This window comes from Phoenix dactylifera, unplaced genomic scaffold (genome assembly GCF_009389715.1).
Source record: "Phoenix dactylifera cultivar Barhee BC4 unplaced genomic scaffold, palm_55x_up_171113_PBpolish2nd_filt_p 001704F, whole genome shotgun sequence".
NCBI lineage: Eukaryota > Viridiplantae > Streptophyta > Magnoliopsida > Arecales > Arecaceae > Phoenix > Phoenix dactylifera.
The window spans coordinates 33,011-57,251 of NW_024069003.1; the positions used below are offsets into that span (position 1 = coordinate 33,011).

At 37.5% G+C, this 24,241-nt stretch overlaps 1 non-coding gene across 1 annotated transcript; it reads left to right on the forward strand.

The window, feature by feature from the left end:
• The first annotated feature begins 481 nt into the window (after positions 1-481).
• Positions 482-587, forward strand: LOC120108997. Its single transcript, XR_005510085.1, has one exon. It is a non-coding gene; the product is annotated as a small nucleolar RNA R71 (small nucleolar RNA).
• The last annotated feature ends 23,654 nt before the right edge of the window (positions 588-24,241 follow it).

Below are 24,241 nucleotides of genomic sequence, written 5' to 3' on the forward strand. Positions count from 1 at the left end.
ATTTGGATGATTCCACCATCCCGGATTATATGTATTGGAAAATGGATCATTACCCGGTCTGGGTTGTATTTGAGCAGCATTGATGTGTTCTTGCACGAGTTCGGAGAATTGGGGTGCTGAGGGGCACCCATGAATAGGATGCGATGGGCTAGAACAGATAGCACATACTTGTGCTTGGGAAGAGCTAACGACATGTCCTCCTATCATTAGTTGGTCAATCTTATGGGACAATGCATCTACCTTGCTAGACAGCTCCATGGAACGACTTATTTCACAAATGGCCCCTTTTCTTTGAAAATTCGGGGTTGCTTGACGAGAACATGAAGCATGGTGGAGGGAGTTTTCATTAAGATTTTCAAATAGTTGCCATGCTTCATGCTCATTTCGAAGCATGAAAGTCCCCCCGCATGCGGCATCGATCATCTGACGGTTTCGTTCAATCAAACCGTCATAAAAACATTGCACTAGCTGCCACTTAGGTATTTGATGATGAGGGCATTTATGGATTAGGTCCCGAAATCTCTCCCAAGTTTCATGAAATTCTTCTCCCTCGGTTTGGGAGAAGCTTGTAATGGCACGTCTAAACTGGTTTGTTCTTCCTATGGGAAAGTATTTTTTAAGAAAATTTTGTTGCATTTGATCCCAAGAACGAATCGAGTTGGCTTCTAAAGAATTCAGCCATTGTTTGGCTCTATCTTTAAGGGAGAAGGGGAATAATCTAAGTTTTAGAGCATCATCAGTAAAGTTCTGAATCTTGACAGTGGTGCAAATCTCAAGGAATTCATCTAGGTGTTTATATGGGTCTTCATTGGTGAGCCCATAAAAAGATGGGAGCATTTGGATCACACCAGATTTATTTCATATTGTACAGCTGCTACTTCAGGTAATCGAATGCAAGATGGGGAAGTGTAAATGGTGGGAGTAAAGTACTCCCTCAGGAGTTTGGGTTGTTCTTCAGCCATCTCAGGAGGTGGGGATGATTCTATTGTTCTGATCTTAGCTCGAATATTTTCTAAGGGTCCGTTCTATTTCAGGGTCAAAAGGTAATAGGTCACGTACTCTAGAACGACTTCTTTGCATACACAAGTACTTGATCAGTCAAGCATGCAGTAAAAGATAAACACATCAATCCTTGTATTTGTCCTAAAATTACTAGACAGCTCCTAACTGGTTTGAAGAGGGCACCTAAGCCTCTAATCCGGTCTAATGAACCGAGTTGACCAGGTAAGCGCCCAGGTAAGTGGAGGGGTCACGATGCGTTCGCAAAGGTCCCACTTAAAACCCACTTGCCTCGAACAGATGAACTGTCTCCCTTATAGGGACAAAGCTTGCCTAGACATCAACTAAGCCACAGAGCGAAATTGGTGCAACTTTCGGTGATCTTCGTCCTATTGAGCTCGAATGTCCCTAGGAGCCAACGTCTAATTGATTTTAATTAAAGTGACACTATGTGAGATTGAGTTCACCTAAGTTGGGCAAGAGTCCGGTGATGAAATCCGGCTCTTATCTTGTTGGGGTGATTGCCCTTACTATGTGCGGATTAATTTGTGTATGTGTATCAAGCATGCATTCACACTTTTGCTGAAATTAAAATCAAACAATCACCACAAAATTTCAAGCTAATAATTAATTTAAATAAGAAAGGTTTAGAGGTTACCAAAGAGAATTTTCCCAGCAATTTAAATATTTTTAAGCAAACCTCTAAAGCATTCCTTTTTGATAGCCCAGATCTCCTCTTCGATTCCTGATCAAATAAGACCAAAAGAAAAATATTAAAAAAAAATAGTAGAAGAGAAAAAGGAGATAAAAAAAATTACAATAATAGAAAATATTTTTTTTATTTTATTTTAGATATATATTGTTGCCCAGTAGATACAACCCAAGAGGGGGGGGGGGGGTGAATTGGGTCTTTTAAAACTTTTAAGCTACTTCTAGCACTTTTTGATTAATTATGCTAAGTTGTATATAATGCGCAGTGAAAGTTAAACTTAGCGACAGTTTGATGTATAGAATGGTGACTTGATTGAGTATGCTTGCAACTAAAGAATTCGCGGATAATAGTTAAGCAAGCAATTTATCTAAGTGAGTAAGTGTGTGAGTTAGATAATAACAAAAAAACATTACAAACACAGCCAACATATAGTGGTTCGGTGCACCCCAGCACCTACATCCACTCCCCAAGACTTCTTGGGAATTTCACTATAATCCTACAGATTACAGTCGGTTGTTTTACAAGCTCACAACCCAACTTGTTGTTTTACGAGCGCACAACGAACTCGGTCGGTTTTCCCAGGCTCACCGACTAGAACCAACCCCGATTGTTTTCCCGGGCTCACAATCAAACCCTTACACGTTGGTTTTACCCTCGGCTTACCAACAAACCTTAATCCCGTTGGTTTTCCCCTTTGGCTCACCAACAAACCTTACACCGTTGGTTTTCCCTTTGGCTCACCAACAAACCTTTAACCCCTTGATTCAATCAAGGGATTGAATCAAAGCTAAAACAAAGAATAAAAACAAATCAAAGCTTCTTAAGCAAGCAGATATGACAATATAAACAAATAGAGTAAAGAGAAGCCCTCAAACGAGTTTTGAAGATGGAGGAGCTCGGCTTCTTCTTTACTTGATCCTCCTCTGATTTGGCATGAAGTAGAGGATCCCCGAGGCAGCACACAGATGGAGAGGAAGCTTTCGGATTCACTTGGATGCTCTTCTTCTCTCTATTTCGTTTTGGATGGCCCTTTTGTGCTTGTGGGAGATTTCCTTTGCAATCTCTTTGAGATCTCTTTCCTAGATGATTTCTCCCACTTCCATAATTTCTCCCCTAGCTCTCTTCTTGTTTTATAGCTTTAGATGGCGTGGAAACAAGAATATAGCCGTTAGAGACAAGAAAAAGAGCCGTTGGACACAGTCTGCATTTCCTGACAATGTTACCGTTGGGATCGGAGTCGACTCGCGCGATCAGGAGTCGGCTCGCCTGTTGCAGGAGTCGGCTCGTGTTTTACCAGAGACGACTCGGCCACTGTTCCAAATTTGAATTAATGTGCTTGCCTCGACTGGGAGTCGACTCGTCTTAACCTGGAGTCGACTCGCCAACTTCTGGAGCTGACTTGGCAATTTCGGAGTCGGCTCATCCACTGAAGTCCGTGGATCCAATTTTGAATTTTGTCCTCTCGAGTCGACTCGACTGTCCTGGGAGTCGACTCGAATCTCAGAGCCCGAACTCCCGATCCTTTGTCTTTTGGCTCGTCCAGTCTTGGAGTCGACTCGAACTTCCTTGGAGTCGACTCGGCTCTCAGTTTGCGAAACACAGCCTTCTGCCATCTTGGTGTAACGCTGCCTTGGAGTCGACTCGAGCTGTCTGGGAGTCGACTCGAATCTCAGAGGCAGTAACTTGGTTTTCTGTCTGTTGATGGTCGCGGAGTCTCGGAGTCGACTCGTGCAAATGCGGGAGTCGACTCGAATCTCAGACCCGAAAACTGCTCTCTGACTTTTCTGCCTGTGACTCCTAGGAGTCGACTCATACTTTCTCCGGAGTCAACTCATACTTCTCCGGAGTCATATAACTCAAGGCAATAATATTAAATGTTAAATTATTGCAAGGATATGAATCATATAACTCAAGGCAATAATATTAGAATCAGATTAATGAGCATAGATCAGAGCCAATTAAGATAATTTCAGAGCAGAACACATCGAATGTGATACCCACAGATAGTTTTCTAAGCAAGTGTAGGTAGAATCTTTCTTAAGTTAATTCAAAAAGTACCACACGAATGGAAATCTAACCTCTCTTCAATAATAAGTATGAAAGCTTGTTCATTTAGGACCTTTTGCCCAATCTATTAAGTATTTTATCAACCATGAGAGCAAATTAATTAATTCTCTTAATGACTTCAAAGTTCTTTTATGATAATAGGAGCATTGGGGCACAAATATCAAAATATACATTCATGCAATTTTTGATACATCTTAGAGCTCTTTAAAGACTTTCTTTTATTTATTTAAGAAAATAAGCACAATTTGATACATAAAATAATGAATTTGCACAAAATGAAGTTCCAAAAAGCAAGCCAATTAGAGCTCATTAGTGAAGTTTTTAAAAAAAAATAGATTTTCTAAGAGATACTCAAGAAAATTTAACAATTATCTCCTCCTTTTTCATTAAATTAGAGGCTCTTAAGATTTGCAATTTGGTTCAAGAGTGATGCATGAGATATACTAACCAAATAACACGCCTCAAGGTGTATCATAAAGATTTTCAGATTTAAATTTCAGATGATACATATTGGAGAGTATTAGAATCACTTTTCATTTAGTATTCTTTCTCTCTCCTTAGTTATAGATTTATGCGATTAAGTTTCATAAGACCTCTCCTTCTGAAATTTTCTTTCTCCCCCTCAATTGATCATTCCATTTAAGAGTTTTAGAATCCTAAGATAATGTTCAATAAAATTGTCAATCTCAAAAATATATTTTCTATAAGTTTCAGCTTATTTAAGACTCAAGGTTGAGATAAGACAACCTTTATAGAACTCATCTCAAGGTAATTTAAAGCATGTCTTGCAATATAAGGAAGTTCATAAAATCAATCCATAAGATTTAAGGTATACATCAAATTGAAGTAACTTTAGGATAAGATACTGAATATCTAAAGCTCCCCTCAAAAGATGCATACTTCTTTAATCATTCTTTTCTTTTGTTGAATTTCAGATTTTAATGACAAACGTGAATAGAACTGAAATTCTATGATATCGAGAATGGAGAGTGATCAAGAATTATTCAAAATTTATAGCAATCACCCTTTTTAATCTATCAAGAACAGTTATGCTTCCTCTTAATCTTTGAGAAAATGTACTGAAATATTAATCAGAAAATGATTCATTTGACGCTCCAGTTTCTTTCAACAGCATTTACATTTTCTTTCTTTTAGAGTCATTTGAGTGAGGTGAAATATTTCTAGCTTTTAGATCATTCACTCTATATATATTTTGATGGAAATCTTTAAGAATATAGGCGAGAAAAACATATAGATGATCATTGAGGTATATATATTTTTAGAACTCAATTTCTTAATCATAGTTTTTCAGCGATGTATACATGAAGCTCAATAAATTTTTAAATATTAAAATAAAGTCATATATTTTAAAAATATTTACTTGCAATCAAGATCATCGTAAGACACATCATTTGAATCAAAATTAGTATACTTTGAAGATAAAAAATGATATGTTTCGGATGCGTATCGGAGCAATCAAAATAAATTCTGTTTTTCTTACATTTTTATTTAGTAATCATATGGAGTTTAAACTTTTATACAAAATCGGATTCTGAATTACATAGGATTTTTAATCATACTTTGAGATATGTATCTTCCACATTATAGCTCATCTTAAATGATTACGATTGAAAATACATATTTCAAACATATAGAGCATATTCAGAATCTTTGTATTAAATGTTGAGTTTTGGTACGAATTTGAACATTATATACCAAATTTAGGCAAGTTGAAGGATAAAACAAAATCAATTTATTTTCCCTAAATAGAGATGTTCTTCTCTTCTCCTTTCTACAATTTTATTTAGCTTTCAGATTTTAACAATGATTGTGAATGACAAATCTGAAATTTTTTTTCAATAAAACTAAACAAAAGATGTTATGTAGCAATTCAAACATTCAATCAAATTGTCCAAGTATGAAACATTACAAAATATTGAGAACCCATAAATCAAGACATCATACCATATGCAAAATATACCATGTGTTAAGTCATGCATTAAAATACTAAGAACAAGAATGTCAAGGATCAAAATCAATTCTTTTCAAATAAACTCCCCTATTTAAATATAATCTTGCAATGATTTCATCCTTAAAGTGTGTTTTCAAGTGATTAAAAATTTGACTTAATTCTACTTTCATTTACTTTGTTTTTCATTTTAACTTTCTTATGCTCTATACTCTATTTGCTCCCTATCCGGTGGAGTTGGGAAGGGGCACGAGGTACTACCACTAGCCTCCCTCTTGTGCCGTCCCTAATATGCCCTACACCGAATAGTTGGGTCAAATAGTGCCGGGTACTACCACTAGCCTCCCCATTGGCACCATCCCTATGATGAGCAATATAGAAAGGTTAAAATGTTTACTTCAAAACCTCCCTGTTTAAGTGTAATTAATTATGGATTTTATCCCTTCCAAAAGAATGCTCACACAAGTCTCACAAATGTGTCGAATATATTAAGTTTGTTTTGCTTTTCCTTAAGGTTGAAGTGTTTGCCTCTACTTGGATTTTACTTCTCTTGAATAATATCCATTTTCTTTTCTTTATCTCTCTCTCTTTTTGTTATTCTCAAGTAATTTCATGAGAGAGCAGAATAGAGAATAATCTTACGTATCATATATATGTATATCATGCAAACAACATTTTCATTATGCTCAAGGATTCATAATTCTCACAAGTTATTTTAAATCAAAATTTTAAGCATATACTTGTGTATTTCATGGTTATGCATAGGCAAAGATATATTTTAGTTTGGGCAAACCATGAAACAATTTCTAAAAGTATAAGTCAGTCAATACACATATAGACATGATATCAAAAATTAATAATTAAAGAATTTAATCATGCCATAATAAGATTTAAGTTATTGACTTTGCTCAATTAAGTATCTAAAATTATATTCATTATATTCTTCAAGCCAAACTAGATTTCTTATGTGTGAACTTTTGGCTGAAGAAGATCCTCTCTCTTGTTTGCATGTGAATGTTTAGTGTATCTTACATGAAGATATCCTTCAAGTTGAAATTTCTCATTTTTCTTTCTTGAAGGAAGGTCATTAGTTTCTTTAAGATACAAAGCATTCATCCAACATATATATATTTTTTAATTAGATGACTCAATATGAGATATGACAATAGTTGCATGTTGAGTCACTTTACTCAAGAGATTGCCTAAATATAAGCAAGCACATATCACTTGAACTAAAGAGATAGATTCATTAACCAAGATAGTTCAAGGACAAGCATGTGAGGCAATAGAAGATTTATCAAGGTCAAATCAATTTAGTTTAGATTCTATTTGCTTAAGATAATTATCAATAAGATATGTTAACTAAGTTTTAATCAACTTATCTTAAACGTTTGTTTCTATCAAAATTCAGATTATGATTTATTGTTATCAATAAAATATGATTAATTAAAGTTAGATTGAAGTCTTGCACAAGGTCACATAATGAGCATACAATCTGGTCTACTAGCTGTATGATAAAATAATTATTCTATCATGCTTCAATACAGCTTTAAACAATAGATCTACTTTGCTCATCTTTTCAATTCTACAAGATGGGGTCATAGATATACCTTCTTCATGCCAATCTTCTATAAGAGTTTTTTGTGGACTAACGTTGGTCAATGAAGATCCCCTTTCCTGTTTGTCTTAATTTGGAGTTTGAGAGAAGATGTTAATTCATTCATCATATTTCAAACTCACTTTGCAATATAACTCTTCATTAGTAGAACCAAAAATGATGTCATCAATGCTATGAGCAAAAGATATCATAGATTCTTCTTTTTGATGCATAGATTTATCACTATTACTTTCTATCAAAAGGTTACCTAAGCTTTTATATATCAAGCTTTTGATGCTTGTTTTAAATCACATATTGCTTTATCATATATGTAATGTGTAATTTTTAAATATGGTGGTTATTTAACATAGATCTACTTTTTAATGAAATAACCACATAGGAGTGAATTCTACACATTCATTTGACAGAATATAAAGCTCATGAGTCAAGCAAATGATAGTGGTGATCTTTACTTTTAATCATGCAAGAATCAAGATCTATTTCATCTTTTCTTGATTCAGTCTTTTAGTAGTTATCAATTTTTCTTCATTAAGTGCATTTCTGAAAAACTCAATTTTGTTATAATTATTAACAAGTTTTCAGATTGTTATATGTAAAAGATTAACCATATATAATTTGATCTTAGTATCTTGACAGTAAATCATTAGTCTCATAGAGAATAAGACGACTTGATATTTTTGCAACTAAAATCTTTTCATTGAATATTCTATATGCATTGCTTGATGAATGATATCCAAGGATAGACATATCTCTATCAGATTTGGCATTATTTTTCATAAGAACATATCAAGCATAACATGTACGACTGAAAAATATGAAAGATATGCAATGGTTCATTTTCCATTTTTCAGAAGATCAAAAGGAGTTTTCATCAAAAATAGATCTAATAGAAATCATATGTATGACAAGCAGTGATGATAGCTTTTTAAAAATCATTTAAGTAGATGACTATCATACACAATTGTCTTTTTCATTTCTTCAAGAATTCTATTACCCCTATTTTACTTAAGATGTCCTTGGTGCTGAAATAGTTAATTTCTGCATAAACTTTATCAGGATTTTGGTTTTCAACACTGTGCCATGATACTCTTTATCTTCACAGTTAGGAAACCTTTATCATTTGAAACACTTTTACAAGATTCAGCAAATACAGAAAATATTTTCAAGTTTATTTTCCAAGAACAAATCCAATGTAAGCTTTTGAAAACTTAGAGATGGAAACAACATCTTTAGATTTAGAAATGATTTTTGGTTGTTTCCTTAGTTAGCATGCATAGCAAAACTTTGACCTTTAAGAAGATAATTTAAGTAAGCCAATGGCAAGGTCTTTTGAGATTAAGTATATACTAGCATGAGTTGATTTTGTATGCTAAAGATGGTTTCTTTAATCTTGGTATTCATAGTGCATATATTTAAAAACATACCAAGTACACATTATCATATCTATGATCAAACAATAATGCCATGGATAAAAACTCTCAATCAAGCATATAGAGAATTCATAGAATTATTCTTAATAAATTAATCATTTTGCAACTTATCCAATAGTGAGTAAAGTATACTATGAAGTGATTTGATCATATTTCCAAAAGTATTTTCTATATCACAAAATTGATCACTACTAGCAATTCATATCAAATACTAAGCAAAAATAATGATGAGATGCAAGGATTACTGATTTTTGTTAATAACTTTTCATAAGTATATTTTAAGTTTCTTTTGTTCCATGGGTATCTTGGTACACCTATGTGTACATCCTCATTTTCTCATTTGGGTACCCAAGCTTGCTTGAGTCCTTGAGAGTTAGGACATATGGTTCCTTTTGGAACCCATATCTGTTTAATAGTAATAACTTTACCATTGATTTAATTATACTAGATCGATAGGTAAAGTGTTATTCCCATCCTTTTTGAAATAACTTATCTTATTTAATGGTTTGCTTGATGAATTGATAACCTTTTTCTCTAGAGATTATTGTTAAGTAAAGGAATCAAGCCAAGTTTGATTTATCACAAGCAACATATGGCTTTCAAACATCATTTTTAATCGTTCTGAGCTTACGGTGAATTGTTAATAAAAGATTTTAATTGATTAATTTCTTTACTTAAGTTTTGATTTTCTTTAATTAAGCATGATTTCTGAATCAATTCTTCTGAAAATGACCTTAAACTTTTATTTTCAGAATTTAGTTTGTCTTGTATTTCAGTAATAGAATTTCTTTCTTTTGAAATTTTCAAATTTAGCTTTTAAGATTTTTATTTTTCCTAGCTAATTTTCTACATTCACTATACAATCATGAAAAGCATTTAAAAGTTCATCATAAGAATATTTTTCATGAAAGTCATTTGGTGTAAGATTAGATTCAGATTCTACTTATCTTCTTGTACCATAAGACATAAGTTAGTTACCTCTTGTAGTTCATTGTTGCTCCTAACTTTCATTCCTTGTCTGACTTTCTCTTGGTCAAGGCTTCTTGCGCTTACCTCTTTCTTCCATTCTTCTTGCTTCCTCTTCTTCTTTGTCTTTAGGAAGCTGATTTGCCTCGGAGTCGACTCAGACCTTATTGGAGTCGACTCGACTAACTTGGGAGTCGACTCTGAGCTACTTGGAATCGACTCGACTGAGGGAGATTCATCACCCTTTTCTGCAGTCTCATTGTTAGTATATAATGAAGCATATGAGAGCTAATCTGAGATTTATCATAAATATTTTCTAAAGTATCCCAGATTTTCTTAGCAGATAGGCATGCAGAAATTTCATTAAACTTTGTTTCTTGAATAGCACAATATAATATGTTCATAGCATTAGCATTTAATTGTGCTAAGTCCTTCTCATTAATATGAGAGAGTGTGTGAAGGTCATTTATTATGATTTCCATAGATAATAGTTTTGTGATTGAATGAAAATGCGCATGCGTATTTTCCAATGTGGGTAGTTTATACCATTAAACAGTGGAGGTGTATCAATTGAGTGTCCTTCTCCTAGAAAACTATCTATTTGAGTTGTCATGATCTTGGCTCTAGTCGGTTAAGACTACAAATAATATTTGAGCACCTGCTCTGATACCACTTGTTGCCCAGTAGATACAACCCAAGAGGGGGGGGTGAATTGGGTCTTTTAAAACTTTTAAGCTACTTCTTAGGCACTTTTTTGATTAATTATGCTAAGTTGTATATGATGCGCAGTGAAAGTTAAACTTAGCGACAGTTTGATGTTATAGAATGTGACTTGATTGAGTATGCTTGCAACTAAGAATTCGCGGATAATAGTTAAGCAAGCAATTTATCTAAGTGAGTAAGTGTGTGAGTTAGATAATGGACAAAAAAACATTACAAACACAGCCAACATATAGTGGTTCGGTGCACCCCAGCACCTACATCACTCCCCAAGACTTCTTGGGATTTCACTAATAATCCTACAGAATTACAGTCGGTTGTTTTACAAAGCTCACAACCCAACTTGTTGTTTTACCGAGCGCACAACGAACTCGGTCGGTTTTCCCAGGCTCACCGACTAGAACCAACCCCGATTGTTTTCCCGGGCTCACAATCAAACCCTTACACGTTGGTTTTACCCTCGGCTCACCAACAAACCTTAATCCCGTTGGTTTTCCCTTTGGCTCACCAACAAACCTTACACCGTTGGTTTTCCCTTTGGGCTCACCAACAAACCTTTAACCCCTTGATTCAATCCCTTGATTGAATCAAGTTACAAGATATTAAAACAAAGAATAAAAACAAATCAAAGCTTCTTAAGCAAGCAGATATGACAATATAAACAAATAGAGTAAAGAGAAGCCCTCAAACGAGTTTTGAAGATGGAGGAGCTTGGCTTCTTCTTTACTTGATCCTCCTCTGATTTGGCATGAAGTAGAGGATCCCCGAGGCAGCACACGGATGGAGAGGGAAGCTTTCGGATTCACTGGGATGCTCTTCTTCTCTCTATTTCGTTTTGGATGCCCTTTTGTGCTTGTGGGAGATTTCCTTTGCAATCTCTTTGAGATCTCTTTCCTAGATGATCTCTCCCACTTCCATAATTTTCTCCCCTAGCTCTCTTCTTGTTTTTATAGCTTTAGATGGCATGGAAACAAGAATATAGCCGTTAGAGACAGAAAAAAGAGCCGTTGGACACAGTCTGCATTTCCTGACAATGTTACCGTTGGGATCGGAGTCGACTCGCGCGATCAGGAGTCGGCTCGCCTGTTGCAGGAGTCGGCTCGTATTTTACCAGAGACGACTCGGCCACTGTTCCAAATTTGAATTAATGTGCTTGCCTCGACTGGGAGTCGACTCGTCTTAACCTGGAGTCGACTCGCCAACTTCTGGAGCTGACTTGGCAATTTCGGAGTCGGCTCATCCACTGAAGTCCGTGGATCCAATTTTGAATTTTGTCCTCTCGAGTCGACTCGACTGTCCTGGGAGTCGACTCGAATCTCAGAGCCCGAACTCCCGATCCTTTGTCTTTTGGCTCGTCCAGTCTTGGAGTCGACTCGAACTTCCTTGGAGTCGACTCGGCTCTCAGTTTGCGAAACACAGCCTTCTACCATCTTGGTGTAACGCTGCCTTGGAGTCGACTCGAGCTGTCTGGGAGTCGACTCGAATCTCAGAGGCAGTAACTTGGTTTTCTGTCTGTTGATGGTCGCGGAGTCTCGGAGTCGACTCGTGCAATGCGGGAGTCGACTCGAATCTTAGACCCGAAAACTGCTCTCTGACTTTTCTGCCTGTGACTCCTAGGAGTCGACTCATACTTCTCCGGAGTCGACTCATACTTCTCCGGAGTCGACTCGAATTCCACTGGAGTCGACTCGAAGACTGTTCTTTTGAATTTTTCTTTTGATTTTACTCCTCCAATTTGAATCCTTTGAACTTTAAACTTGGGCCAATAAATTGTAGCTTTCTTCCAACTTGAGAGCTTTGGAGGCCTTCTTGTGTTCTTCCAACTTGCTATGTTCCTTGCAAAATAATATCTTTCTCCTTGCAACATAAACATTAGTATCTATACTTCAAGGTTTTGTGATCATCAAAATCAATCTATGAATCCAATCTTTGGGTCATCATATATATTTTTTGAAAGTTTGTTTTTAATTAATTAAATTTTTTTTAATGATAGGAAAAATAACTATGCTAGCAATCCCCGGCAACGGCGCCAAAAATTGATCGGTTCTTTCAATTTCAAAAATAAACCACGCAATAGCACGTATCTTGTAGGATAGTGATTACGGGTGTCGGTCCACAGAAATTGAAGAATAAGTTATTTTTTTTAAAAATAAATCAAGAAGAAGGATGTGCTAACTTGATTTAACTAAATTAATCTATAAGTACGAATTGAAATTTATCAAAGTAAATAGATCTAGGGTTTGGAATCCACCGCGTAGTATTGCATTAGGGACTGTGTTCTTAATTTTATCTTTGGAGAGGCATGCAAATTGGCTACAAGCCTTTTAAAATAAAAGCATAAAGAGTGTTAGGAAGATCCATCTTCGGTGTAGCATGAAGTGTCTACCTAAGTATGCTAATCTAGGATGCAGCACACTTCATCTTTCTAGGCATGAATCATCTTAGACTACTTTAGCAAACATGATTAGTAACTAGCATGCTCAAAGTTTAAATATCATAAAGGAATATTTCATTGAAAATAAGAATTTAAACAAGCTCCAAAATAATAATAAAATAAGAACTACAATGCCCTGATACATTGCTAGGGCTTCATCCAGCCCTAGACTAGACGTTTAGCCGCGCATGGCTTCCGGACGACCTCCCATCTTCAAATGAAAGCCTTCACCTCTCATTATTCCCAATATATTACAAACTATTCTCTTTCCCCCCCTCCTTTCTCTCTTTTTTTATTTCTTTCTCTTCCGAACAGAGGTTCCTCCTCTGTTCTTCAAACCATGGCCTCCCCTCCCCCGTTCTTCAAATCGAGCTCTCCCCTCCCCCGTTCTTCAAACCGAGCTCTCCCCCCTCACCGATGGCCACCCTCCTCCTTTTATAGCTATCTGGAGTGCTCGTTCGGGAAGGAAGAAGAGATCACGGCCGGCTGATTCCGGGGCGTGATGCCGGAAGGCAGATCGCGGACGAAGAGGATGAAGGGCCGCGGGATCAGCGGAATAGAGCTGGGGGGATCTGGTCGCCGGCTGCACCGCGGGATGAGAGGAGATCTGGGTGCACGGAAGGCGGCCTGGTTCATCGCGTGATACGCTGGGAGCATGCGTAGCTTGTCTCGGACGCCCGGAACGGCAGCTGTGCGGAGGCGGGGATGCAGGCGGATGAAGAGGCGGAGGATCTGGTCGCCGGCTGCACCACGTGGAGGATTGGAGCGTCGGCTGTGACGCGTGGCTGGACGGGCAGGGGGGCGCTCTATGAGGCGGGATCACGGGAAGGATAGGAGGAAGGAGATAACAGTGAAACAGTTTTAATAATTTTATTATTAATTATTATATTATTATATTATTTCTCACTGTTCATATGAACAGTGTTTTTACGGGACACTGTTCATATGAATAGTGAATAAGTGATTCTCCCCGGAATTATTTTTATTTATTTTATTATATTCATTATTTTCCTTTTTTTGTTTTAAATTTATAAATTTTATATGAAGGCAGGTAAGGAATTGGTTGGGAATTGACTTTGGGTTTAAGGTGGGTCATGATGGTTGACTTGTCCTTGAGCCCATTGTCATTTAAATTTAATTCTTGCTAAGCTGCTTCAGATCGAACTTGACCAGACAAGACTAAAAACAGGACCGTGACCTAATAAAAAGGGTTAATCAAACCTCTGCCCCATACAAAATTAATTATAACTTTCGATCGAATCAGGACCAAAACCTATTTAATTATAACCTTAGCTTGACTACAATTCTATCAGGTTACCAAACCGGGTCAACACAATCTCCTCCTTATATGTTTTTCTGTAATTTTTATGAAAGATTGCAAACAAGAGAGAGACAAGTTCAGAGTCTGATTTAAGAAAAGAATTATTTGCTTTTACCATATTTTAAATTTATTTCAATGATCATTCAATTTCATGGTAAAATACATATTTATCAGTTTAAGAACATTAATAAGTGCTATGGAAAGATAACTAAATTATATATTATCAAGCACTTATCAGGAACATGTCAATTCTTAGGAAATAACTTAGTATCATGGTTTAGCAAAAAGCAGAATTCAGTAGCATTATCAACGGTTGAGGCAGAGTATATAGCTACCGGGAGTTGCTGTGCTCAAGTACTATAGCTCAAGCAACAACTAGAGGACTATGGAATTAAATTAGACAATATTCCTATAAAGTGTGATAACACTGGTGCCATTAACCTTACCAAAAATCCGGTTCAGTACTCTAAAAAAGCCAAGCATATTGAAATAAGGTATCATTTCATTAGAGATCATGTGCAAAATGGGAACATATGTATTGAGCATGTATGTACGGAGAAACAATTACCTGACATATTCACAAAATCTTTAAGTGAAGATAGATTTTGCATGCTTAGGAGGGAATTAGGCATATGTGATCCCTTTGATTGAGAGGAAATGGAAGGAACAAGTTGCCTCATGATACTCCTCTCTTATTTTGAAAATCCCATGAAACATGAGTAAAATTATTCATCTCTAGATTTCTTACTCACATATAAATGTCCCACAAAGATGTGGCAAGGATCGGAAGAAAGGAAGAATTTTAAAATTTTTTTTTTTGGGCTGAACTGGGGCCGACCCGAGCCAAAATGGGGTCGACCCCACGTTGAGTCGACCCTAGCAGAAACTGGGGTCGACCCAACGATGGGACCCCACTTTTAAAAGGGGGACCCGTGAGCTATTTTAGGGCACTGTTTCATCTTGTCCTCTTCCAAAAACCCTATTTTCCACTCTTCAGTCTCTTCCAATCATCTCCAAATATTAGAAGATTGCTTCCCCAAGCCGTTAGATCAAGACCTAAGGAAGCATTTGGTGAAAATGGGACCCAAGCGAGCCGTTGCTAAGAGATGCGGGAGAGTTTCACGGCCTACCCTCGTAGATAGACATGTTAGAGATTCTTCTACAATGCCCCCACAAGGTGAGACACGTGTAGAACCTCCTCCTCCTCCCTCCCCTTCAGTTCAACTTGCAAAATATGCGGAGAGACCAGTTACCACAGGGAGAAGGATCCACTTCGAATTTTTGGATCAAGAAGGGTTCCGTTTGGGGGATTGGATCCGAAGGCAAGGATGGGAGTATCTTTTCTCCCTAGATTTGGTGACCTACCCAGGCTTGGTTTGTGAGTTCTACGCCTTCCTAAACGTTGGACCGGAAGGGCTTGTGTCTAAAATCCGAGGAGTAAGGGTTAGGATCTCGGAAGAAAGTTTGAGTGAGTTGCTTCATCTCCCGTGTGAAGGTGCAACTCCAGAAAGACCGGAAAGCAAGTTAAGAGCTCTACAGTTGATCTTTGAGATAGATGATTTTGATTACTCCAATGTTGCCCAGAGATGGTCACCCAAGAGGGGGGTGAATTGGGTGTTTTAAAACTTTTTGTCTAGTTAAAAATAAAACACACAAATGTATGAACTAGAGTAAAGATAGAGGTATGAGAATAGTCAATCGCAAACACAAGGTTTTATAGTGGTTCGGAGCTTCCACTGCTCCTACATCCACTCTCCAAAGCACTTTTGGGAATTTCCACTATAATCCAAGATTACAGTCCGGTAGTTTTGCGAGTGCACTACCCAACTCGTTGTTTTACTCCGGGCTAACAACGAACCCTACAATCCCCCAATTTCACCAAGGCTTGGGATGCCTTTCCCTTGTTCCAAGTCCCTTGACTGGAACAAGCACAATAATGAAAAGTTTTACAAGGATTTAAAAGCTCTTAATGAAGCGAATATAGAAATGAGAAATATTAAAACTCGGAAGAACCCTTTTGGCCGTTGGAAGCTTGGGGAATGATGGTTCTTCCGATGTGGATCGCGTTGGCTTGAATGTGAGCTTTGAATGCCAAGTGGGAGTGAGTGGTTGAGCATGAAATCAGTTGGGAAAACTTGAATGCACTTGATTTCTCCTCTTGAAAGCTCTAACTCCCTTGAACCTCTTTTTCTTTCTTCTCTCTTGAATGATCTTGTGTTGGGTTGGTGAGAAGATATAGGAAGGCACTCAAGAGCTCCCTTTTATAGACCAAAAAAGCAAATATAGCCGTTAGACACAAAGATATGGAAGTTTGAAATTCAAACAAACCTGAAAAGTGTGTCAGTCGCGTCCCACGCGCTCCGGAGACGTCTCCGCTTCAACGCGAGACGTCTCGGCTGTATAAACTTTCTTTTGACGTTGTTTGGGGTCGACTCTGCGCTTTACGGGGACGACTCTGCAGATGGACTCTTTGACTTCTTGTTTTTCTGTTTTTCTAAGAGAGTCGGCTCGGCACTTTACGGGGACGTCTCGGGATGTTTACGCTTTTTGCATGGGGACGACTCCGCTGCCTCGGGGACGACTCCGCTGTTTTATCTCTGAAAAATATGTCCTCTGAAATTCTCTGAGAGAGTCGACTCCGCTCTTTCAGGGGACGTCTCGGCAGTTCTGTCAACGAAAAACACACCCTCTGGAATACCCTGAGAGAGTCGACTCCGCACTCTCTGGGGACGACTCGGGAAGTCTGCTTTTTACTTGCGGGGACGACTCCGCTTCCTGTGGAGACGACTCACGCGCATCCCTTGAAATCGGCCTTTCTGCCGCCTCTGAGAGAGTCGACTCCGCAGTGTCGGGAGTCGACTCCGACCCTGCGAGACGCCTCGCCAGGTGCCGGGGACGTCTCCAGACGTGCCAATTCTTCCTGTTTGTGCCAGAGACGTCTCTGAGACGACCCGGAGACGTCTCGGCTGTCCCTGATCTGTTTTCTTCAACTCAAAAATTCTTCAATAAATTCTTGAAAAATATGGGAACTTGTCTAGACATTTCTTAACAATATTCTTAGTTAATCACCTGAAATCCTCAAGTAAATTGTTAAGATAAATGAAATTAAACTCTAGTGTTTTGTATTCATCAAAATCCATTAGGGGGTCAACAATCTCCCCCTTTTTGATGATGACAAAACACTGAGTATATGCAAAATTCGAAATTTAAACATATACACAGATTTGATCAGATGTACAAGTATTGTGTTTTGGTTAGAGCTAGATACAGTGTGCATAATTCAAAATAGTCAATTTTCAGTTTTTCCCTTATGCATAAGTATTGGTTTTAGTAGCTCTTGAGCAATTTTGGTATATCAACTGAATTTGAATCAAGTTAAAATGTAAATTAATGAAGTATTGATGCTAAAGACAATTGAAGGCTAAGTACTTTTTGACTCCCCCTTTCTTTTTCAGAAGGGAAATTATCTTACAGCCAATATTCTTCAATTTTGTCTTTTCTAATTCAACTTTTAAGTATGAGTGTAAATTTTGCATTCCATATTTAGGTTCTACTCCATATACTTCATATACTCCATATATAGGTTCTATATATCTACTCCCCCTTTTTGTCATCAACAATGAAGGGGACAAATTATTCTTAGGTACTTAAAACACAATTTCTAGTGGAATTCAGCATGTTACCATGATTCACTTAAGGATATTCAAGTTATGCTCCCGCTGTCCAAGTTATGTCTATTAATGAATGCAGCATTCATTTCACTCCTCCTTTGTTTTGGAATTCATTTCAGACCCTTTTTTTTGTTTAAAATAGTTATTACAAGATGTGCTCCCCCTATTTTATATGCATTGATAAGTTGTGTCAAGTTTGAACACTTAAGGTATGTTATGAGATTTTTATGGTACATCACAGAATCACATACACAAAGTTTCAAAGGAATTGTATGACATTCATATATCATTGCAATCATTTGAAGTCATTACAAAGTTAAGAGAGGAAATCATTACAAGTATTGATTCCTAATACAAAAGAAGTTTCAAAATGAGCCTAGGGTTTTACAAAACAGATGAACCCTAGATTTTTTACAAAATGTCCCTCATTGGCGACGTTGTTCAATAGCCCTAGCAGCTGCCTCTATAAATGCATTTATTGAGTCCAGTAGAGTTTTGAACTGATCTCCTTGAGATTGATGGAAGGCTGCTACTAGTGCTTCAAACTCGAGACTTGCCCTTTCAATTTTTCCTTTAAGTTGGGCAGCCACGGTGCCCAAATTGCCTCCAGGGCTCGTCAACTCTTGAAGACCATCTGATATGATCTTCAATTTCTCCTGTAGCTCAATTGATCGTATAGTTTGGAGGGTACCCACATGAACCAACTCTGATGCTGTAGCTTCTACCTGAGTTTTGATCTCCTTCAATTCTTGTAGAAGCCCTTCATGTGAGGTACGAAGAGGAGCCAACTCAGCAGTGATCAACGATCTCATCTCCTCTCTCATCTGCTGGCATATCACAGATGCTAGAGTGTGCATCTGTTCATCTGACAGGGAGAAAGATCCACTTACTGGAGGAGGAGGAGGCATGGATGTGGAAGGTCCAGCTGAGCTGGAGGGTACATCAGGAAAGCCCATATGGCTATGTGGAGGAGAGTGGTGGTCTGGCTCCTGATGTGGGATCTCAGGCTCTAGGATTTGAGATTTTCTTTTTGGTACCTTAACCCATGATCCATCTACCTTGTGAAACTCCATTCTATGCATTGTACTTTCATTGCAGTAGTCGGTGTTTCTTAAGGGTTTTGCAGGCTCATTTTCAGGAATGGGAACTTTGAAGTGTTTGAATAGTAAAGTGAAAATCATCCCATATGGTATGCTAAACCTAGAATACCTATGACATATAGAGATGTAGTTTAACATAAGTCTGGGGAGGTTTAGGGGGATCCCTAGTAAGATGTGGTGCATGATAACTAAATCTCACTCCGAAACGAAATTGAAGCGGCCGGTTTTTGGGAATAGGACCCGGTTAACAATGCTCAAGAGTAATCTCATCTCGGCATTGAGGTCTTGGGAGTTAACCACATCAAGAGGGCCGCAGTCCTCTCGTCCTAAAACTAAGTTTAGGGCAATTTTCCTTTGAGGGTGTGAGGTCGGAGCCTCACCAGGAATTTGTAATACACTAGATAGAACATCCTCATTAATCTCTATCAATGTCCCTCGGACATATCCAGTGTACCCCGAGTCCCCTAAGGCCATGTTGCTAAACATTTCCCTAACTAGGTCGGGATAGGTTGATGTATTTAGGGTACAAAGGTATTCCCAACCTTGGGCTCGGAGTCTCTCTCCAATAGAGAACCCCTCATTTGCTAGAAACTGAAAGTCGATGTACCTACCAGTGGTTACTGTGCGATTTGCACAGAAAAGGGTCGTGGTTGGCGGAGCAACCGGAGGAGATGGCGCGGAAGGCTCTTCCCTCCATTCCTCGCCGTCGGTCACTACCCTAGGATGCCTCCCACCCGTTCTCCTAGCTCTCTTAGGTGCCATGAATCGAAAACCCTAGGGAAATGGGGAGATTTTGGTTCGGTTTGAGGTGGAGAGCAAATGGAGGCTAGGGTTTTTTGTTTTTGTCGGGGACGAAAGAAGATAGCTCGGGTCGGCTCGAGCTGTTTCACCTATTTTAAAAACCCTCGTTCGGTCCCCGAGACGTCTCCACGACTAGCGCGAGACGTCTCGCCGGAGGGACGTCTCTGTGATTTGCCAGAGACGTCTCCGGCACTGAAAATTTTCTGAATGATTTCTATCTTTTCCCAATTTATTTTATTTAACCACACTACTCAACATGATTTCTTTTGGTGAATATAGAGTGAGTTTGTTTGTGATCCTCCCCTTTAATAATACACCCTATAAAAATCTGATAATGATTTTTGAATTATTAATATTGAAATGAGGAATGTTTGACCAAATTTCGAATACCTATGAAATAGGCACTGAAAATATCTCCATGAAGAGTCCAAGGGAGGGTAACCATCCTCCGGAAAGTCAAACAATTCGTCATTTAACTTAGATAGATTTATGCTTTCACTTAATAGATGCTAGGTTTGCTATTTCTGACCTTGTGGTGGATTACTAGCTTGAGTAGCAAAGCATTGCATTACAAGTTCAATTTATTTGCTAGGATCAAATAAGCACAAAGCATTCCTTAAGAAGTTGAACCTATCTTTACAAAGGGGCTTTGTAAAGATATCGGCCAATTGATTTTCAGTACATACATACTCAATCATCACATCATTTTTCAGCACATGATCTCTTATAAAGTGATGCCTAATTTCTATGTGTTTTGATTTAGAGTGTTGGACAGGATTCTTTGTTAAATTAATTGCACTTGTATTATCACATCTAACTGGTATGTTGTCCATTTTGATACCGAAGTCTTCGAGTTGTTGCTTAATCCAAAGCACTTGGGCACAACAGCTCCCAGCTGCAATGTATTCAGCCTCAGCTGTAGATAAGGCCACTGAATTCCGTTTCTTGCTAAACCAAGAAACTAAATTAGCACCCAAGAATTGACATGTGCCACTTGTGCTTTTTCTGTCGAGTTTGCACCCGGTAAAGTCAGCATCGGAATAAGCAATTAAATTTATGTCAGATTGCTTAGAATACCATAAGCCTACATTAGATGTCCCTACCAGATATCTGAAAATTCTTTTAACAGCTTGCAAGTGTGATTCCTTAGGACATGCTTGGTATCTAGCACACATGCAAACACTGAATAATATATCTGGCCTACTAGCAGTAAGGTAAAGTAAAGAGCCTATCATACCTCTGTACAATTTGCAGTCTATACTTTTATCTTTTTCATCTTTGTCAAGCTTGCAACTTGAGCCCATGGGTGTGCTGATTTCCTTTGCATCCTTCATCTTGAATTTTTCCAACATTTCCTTGATATATTTGGACTGACTGATGAAGATGCCTTCCTCTGATTGTTTTATTTGTAGCCCAAGGAAGAAGTTGAGCTCACCCATCATGCTCATTTCAAATTCTCCCTGCATAAGCTTGGCAAACTCTTGACAAAGACTATCATTAGTAGCACCAAAAATTATATCATCCACATAAATTTGCACAAGCAATAAGTCATTCCCTTTTCTTTTAATGAAGAGGGTTTTGTCTACATTTTCTCTCTTAAATTTATTTTCAATTAGGAAATTACTTAATCTTTCATACCATGCCCTAGGGGCTTGCTTAAGTCCATACAATGCTTTATGCAATTTATAAACGTAATCTGGATGTAAGTGGTTTTCAAAACCTGGAGGTTGTCCTACATAAACTTCCTCCATTATATAACCATTTAAAAATGCACTTTTTACATCCATTTGATAGAGTTTAAAATCCATGAAGCATGCATATGCCAAAAGTAGTCTAATAGCTTCTAACCTAGCAACAGGAGCAAAAGTTTCATCAAAATCTATTCCTTCCTCCTGATTATAGCCTTTGGCAACTAGTCTAGCTTTGTTTCTTATAACTATTCCATCTTCATCTAGTTTATTTCTATATACCCACTTGGTGCCTATAATTGAAACATTAGGGGGTCTTTTCATTAGAGTCCAAACTTGATTTCTTTCAAATTGATTTAATTCCTCTTGCATAGCATTTATCCAATTTTCATCCTTTTCGGCTTCCTCTAGTGATTTAGGCTCTATTTGTGAAACGAAAGCAAGATAATTACTAGTATTTCTTAGAGAGGATCTTGTCCTTACCCCTTGTGAAGGATCACCAAGGATTAGATCCCTTGGGTGACCGTGTGCATACCTCCATTCCTTAGGAAGATCTTGATTTCTTGCTTGGGGTTGATCTTCTTCATCTTGCTGAATTGTATCTTCTTTGACTTCATCTTCAAGTTGTTTGTCTTGTATGGAGAACTCCTTCATTCTGTCTTCAAATATACCTGCATCACTATCTTCTTCTTTTCTAGAAGAATCTCCATTAGCTTCATCAAAAACAACATGAATGGATTCTTCAACAACGAGAGTTCTCTTGTTGAAGACCCTGTATGCTCTACTAGATGAGGAATAACCTAAGAAGATCTCCTCATCTGATCTAGCACTAAATTTACTTAGATTGTCCTTCCCATTGTTTAAAATAAAGCAGCGACAACCGAAAACATGAAAATAGCTTATATTGGGCTTCTTATTTTTCATTAACTCATAAGGCGTTTTCTTTAAGATAGATCTAACTAAAGCACGGTTTAAAATATGACAAGCAGTATTTATTGCTTCAGCCCAAAAGTACTTTGGTAGATTCGATTCGCACAACATGGTACGAGCCATGTCTGCTAGTGTGCGATTCTTCCTTTCTACCACCCCATTTTGTTGGGGTGTCCTAGGTGCCGAGAAATTGTGATTGATACCGTTTTCTTCACAAAACTTTTCAAAATGCTGATTTTCAAACTCGGTACCATGATCACTCCTAATTGCTTTTAGTTTAAGATTGAGTTCATTCAAAACCTTATTATGAAACTTGATAAAAGCGGGAAAGGACTCATCTTTATGTGCAAGAAATGAAACCCATGTAAAACGTGAAAAATCATCAACAATTACAAGACCAAATTTCTTACCCCCTAGACTAGCAGTTCTAGTGGGTCCAAACAAATCCATGTGAATTAGTTCTAGGAGTTTTGATGTTGAGACTATGTTCTTAGACTTGAAAGAACTTCTTGTTTGTTTTCCTAATTGACATGCAGCACAAATTTTGTTCTTTTCAAAGTCTATTTTTGGTAGTCCTTTGACTAGATCTTTTGTAATCAATTTAGAAATTAAATCCATGCTAGCATGCCCTAACCTACGATGCCATAACCAACTAGTCTCATTGACTTTGGGATCCATGGCTACAAGACATTGGCCATCCTTCATGGTGAGATCATCAAGGTCTACCATGTAAACATTTCCATGCCTATGTCCTGTAAGTATGATCTCATTGTCAACTGGACTACTAATTATGCATAGTGAAGATTCAAATGACACTTTAAAGCCCTTGTCACAAAATTGACTTATACTTAATAAATTATGTTTTAGTCCATTAACTAACAATACATTGTCAATAAATGAGGAGGGTGATATGTAGATTTTACCAACACCAATGATTTGACCTTTAGCATTGTCTCCAAATGTGACTACTCCTCCTTCTTTTGATTTCAAGGTGACGAAGAGACTCTTGTCACCGGTCATATGCCTTGAGCAACCACTATCAAGATACCACATTCTCTTTTTATTCCCGGCTGCAAGGCATACCTGCGAAATAATCATGTGAAGCTCTTAGGTACGCAAGTTTTCTTGGGTCCTTCTTGGTTAGTGTAGTTTGTTCTCTTGGGCACCCATACTTTAGTTGTGTTTTTACCTTTTACAAATGTACTCTTGTTAGTTTGAATCTTTCTTTGAATACAAGAATAGGCTTTATGTCCACTTTTTCCACAATGAAAGCATGTAGGTTTTTCAGTTTTGACATCTTTTGCTTTCACAAAGAAATTCTTTAGATACTTTTGTTGTTTGCTAGTTTTATATCCTAATCCGGCTTTATTAAAAACAGCTCTTTGATTTGATAGAATAAGATTTAATTTTTCAGAGCTTTGTGTAAATTTCTCCACAATTGGTTTGTACTTATGTACCTCATTTTTAAGAACCAAATTTTCTTTAGCCAATTCTTCCTTATCATTTTTAAGGGTTTCAACATTTTGTGCAAGTGAGGCATTACAATTGAGTAAGGATTTTACTTTTAGATTCAATTCCTTAATTAGTGTTTTTACCGTTTCATTTTCAATGCTAAGTTTTGAATTTTCATTTTCTAGGTCAATGGTGTTAACATTTTTAACGCTCTCCTTCTCAATCAATAGGTTTTTAATATCATCCTTTAGTCTTTGATTGGAGGCTTTTAATTCTTTATTCTTTGCTCCTAGCATACTACAATCACTCATGAGTTCTTGAAAAGCTTCAAATAACTCTTCTAATGTAAAATTTGTAGTTGAG